The sequence below is a fragment of the Simochromis diagramma genome, unplaced genomic scaffold (assembly GCF_900408965.1).
Source record: "Simochromis diagramma unplaced genomic scaffold, fSimDia1.1 OVJJ01000426.1, whole genome shotgun sequence".
Lineage (NCBI taxonomy): Eukaryota > Metazoa > Chordata > Actinopteri > Cichliformes > Cichlidae > Simochromis > Simochromis diagramma.
The window spans coordinates 3,076,055-3,080,182 of NW_024387170.1; the positions used below are offsets into that span (position 1 = coordinate 3,076,055).

Below are 4,128 nucleotides of genomic sequence, written 5' to 3' on the forward strand. Positions count from 1 at the left end.
TGCAAGGATCTTAAAACATTGAGGGTTTAGCCCAGCCCCGAATTCTTTTGGATTTTCACTTTATTATTTTTACAGAGAAAATAATCTAAAATGTCATACATTATGCCTTACCTCAAGGTTGAAGTCAGAAAATGATACTAAAAGAAACAATCAGTGCAATTTGATTAGCTCTTGTTGGTTCCTATTTTTTATTTTAAACAGGAGTCAAATGAAGACTTCCCTTTGTGCAAGTGAGCTTTGACATTTGTAACTTTGAATCTAAACACTATATAGTACTGATAGATTACTACTCAAAATTTATTTACATGGATGAACTGAAACACCACCGCAGTCGTAGTGTCATTGAACAACTGAAAGCCCAGTTTAGTAGACATGGCATCCCGTGGGCAGATGGTCCAAAGTACACTGCAGAAGAGTTCAAAAGCTTTTGTGAGAAATATGGTATCTCACATCAAACTTCATCACCTCACACGATTCACGCTAATGGAGATGCTCAGACGGTGAAGAAACTGTGGAACAAAACAGTAGACAATCATTTAGCGTTGCTGGATTACCGTACCACCCCCCCTCAAATCAGTTGCTTTGTCACCTGCTCATCCACTGACGTGCCTGCAGCTAAAAAGCTTCTTGTTCCAAAAGCATACTGACAAGGTCAACCAGCTGCTACTACTAAAAGTTAGCATACTGTGGGTGCATGAATCAAAGCTCTGTTTCTGCTAGGGCTACACCTCCCTTTATTTAGCTACATTTGCACCAATCCAGAGTCCAGTGGCTGACACCACAACAGATACATGTATACTTTGGAAGCGTCTCTGTGCGATCACAGCATATTTAATAGCCCAACAGCCCAACGACTGTAACTGGCAGTGAAAAGCACAACATGTTTGTAGTTCCAATGTTGATAAAACCTAAACATGTCAAACTTAAAATGTGCAATCCTGCTTAGTGGGTTTAAAATGGACTTGTATGGTTTGGAGGTGATTTACTACAGGGATGTTCAGCCTGCAGCTGACCAGCCCTGATCGTATAAATACAGCAGACAAAGTGGAACAAGTATCCATGAGGGTGAAATGGTGGTTTTCCTGTCTGAAATCTAAAAAAGTATGACCATAAAGTTTTCAAAAGGAAGGTACTATCATCAGAATAATGATGAGAGTTCCAATCATTATTTAAGGAGTTGGAGCAGGTGGAGAATCAGTCAATCAGTCAACAATCAGTGCCACCTAAAGGCAGTAACTGACAAGTTATTCAGCACAGTATTTACATGCTCATATCTTACCACAAGAGGTCAGTAAAGGGATTTATAAAAAACAACAACAGTCAAATTAGTTCCCAGAACTTAAAAATGTTTTGGAAACTTGTTGCCTCAAAAAACAAACAAACAAAAAAACAAAAAAACAGTACTGAGTACTCACTCTACATCCTGACTCAGGAGAGTGAGAAGAGAACAAAAGACAAAAAATGGAAAACAACACGCACACAAACAACTAGTCACCACTTAAGTTGTTAAGCTCCCCTACTTGAAACCACAACATTTGGCTGTGTTATGTCTTTGTTGGAAATCTTCTGTTTAATCAAAAACATTTGTTTTAATTCAGTGTCTTTTACTGTTACATGTCATCCATACTCTGATGGATTTTGCCCCCTTTCAACAACTTTGTGGATAAAAATGTACACGCACAAAGTCTGGTCACAGTGTTCGTGCTTAACACGGTGCTGATCCTAACTCAGTAAGCCGTTGTAGAAATGACAAAATAAAGTAAATAGTGCACAGCGTGCGGTTGCTTTTTGTTACACACTGATCACCGGTTACAAGTTGACTTCTTAAATTAACCTGTTTTTATTATTATATCAAACGTCATGTATCTGTTTTTTTCTCATCTCTCGTGCGGATTTCAGACAGGAGAATCACCATTTTACCCTCATTCTTGCTCCACTTTATCTGCTGTATTTGCTTTAAAAGCTTCACCTCAATGCCGTGACCCGGATTCGAACCGGGGTTGCTGCGGCCACAACGCAGAGTACTAACCACTATACGATCACGGCTGCTCAGCTGCAGGCTGAACGTCCATGTAGTCAATCACCTCCAATCCACAGGAGTCCATTTTAAACCCACTAAGCAGGACTCTACGTTTTAAGTTTGACACGTTTAGGTCGTATCAACATTAGAACTACAAACATTTCGTGCTTTTCACTGCCAGTTACAGTCTGGATCTTGCTTCTTCTTTTTTTCTTATTTCACCGTAAAAGCCTGGAATCTGCGTGTAACAGCTGACCTGCACGATGTGCAGAAGAGCACCAAAATGCATTTACGGTCAGACCACGCGAGGTCCCTGTGTTAATGCAGATACTGTTACTGTGCCACGTGCGTAAATGAGTGCATCATTGACACAGATTTGAGGATCTATATGAAGAAGAAAAAGCACAATACAGACTGTAAGTGCAACGAAAAGTCCAGGTCCCTGTGTTCTGCAGGGCAGTTTCTGCTCTCTGTTCAGCAGCTTCTTCTTTGTGCAGATACTCCGGTCTGGAAAGTTGAGCAGATCTTTTGGAGAGAATCCTGCTGACAGAAGGGATTAGTGTACTCACCAGTGTCACCTGATCTCTGACATCACCACAAGGAGACCCCTGCATTGAGCATTTACACTGGTGTATGATAAATACAGATGTGGACTTTTACACCAGAGATGTGTCTTTCAGTCCACCTGCTCCCACTGCTTATGAAACATATGTGTAATTTAAAAATGATTGAAACTGTAATCATTATTCTGATAGTACAAAGACAACAGACAGGGCTGGACTGGCCATCGGGCATACCAGGCATTTGCCCAGTGGGTCGCTCGTGATTTTTTGTTTTTATGGGCCGATGGGGGTTTGTTTCTTTTCTTTTTTTTAACGGTATAAATGAATGGTGGTGGATTGGCCAGTTGGTCATGAATGACTCTGGGCTGGACCAATTACAGCCGAGGAGGTTGGACTTTAAAGTTGAGGTGAAAAGGAACGTGATTTGTCCCGTACTACTTCACGTACTACTGCTAGAAAGTTGCTAATTCAATCATGACACTGATCAATGATCAGCTGATCGGCTTTTCTCTCTGTGCCAGAAAGAGGAAACCAGCGGAGGTCGCGCTAAACAACAGCAGCACGTTTAAGGTGGATCAGCTGTTGTTAGGATTTATTTAATATTACTTTCAGGGGCGGGTCTAGCAAAGTTTTGCCAGGGGGGGCCATGTAGGGCATTACCAGGGAAAGGGGGGCACAAAGAAATACTTTTATTTCTTATTCTCATTTAAAAATGTCTAGCTTTTAATAAATAATTATCTGAATCTTACAACCAAAGTTTTCATCTAATGTAAAATGTATAGAAATCCATTATTGTATTCAGTAAATATTAAGTCTAGTTTAAACCCTAGTAAGTTATAGTATTCTTTCCTTTGGGAAGGTACCATCTGTGCAGTCTGCAATTCTGTTGAAGAAAGATGTTGAATCTATTTAATTACTTGAGAAAAATAATCGATTTCTATGCATTTGTTTTATATGTGCATTAAATTAAAAATCGGTTTTGTCAATTAAGCATCTTGAGGTAGAGGGTACGGGAGTGGTTCCCTATTTTTCTTCTTTTCTTTTTGTGCTGGGAGTTGGCAACCCTATTAGTTAGGTATATGTAATTATAAATTAGGTTGTTTTCTATTTTTGCTAAGAACTGTTTAGAATACCAGAATAGGGAGGATGGTGTAGGTTTAAGTTTATTATAAAGGCTTTATGGCTTTTCCTTTAATACCATGGTGGGCCAGTCACTAGTCAAAACGCCCGGGCTGATTTTTTGTCCCACTCCAGCCCTGGTTGGTAGTTATATACAGTCTGTATAAGTGTGGTTAATATAATAAACATTTGTAAGGAGATGGCAGTTACTGTGAATTTACAGCAGTTACACAGTGATTAGTAATAAACAGAGCCAGTGAGAGTGAGTGCATTTAAGAAAGTGAGTGATTCAGGTGTGTCAGTTGGTTTGTCATCTGTTTTTGAGTGTGGGGGAGAGTTAGAATTTCTTGGTTTTAAAGCTAAGTTAGGAATATTTATAATGTAATTTCCAAAACTTGCATATGATCTGCAATTTGTTGCAGATCT

General features: G+C 39.5%; 1 non-coding gene across 1 annotated transcript; it reads right to left on the reverse strand.

Moving 5' to 3' along the window:
* Positions 1-1,974: 1,974 nt before the first annotated feature.
* trnah-gug lies at positions 1,975-2,046 on the reverse strand. The gene has a single exon. It is a non-coding gene; the product is annotated as a tRNA-His (tRNA).
* Positions 2,047-4,128: the final 2,082 nt, after the last annotated feature.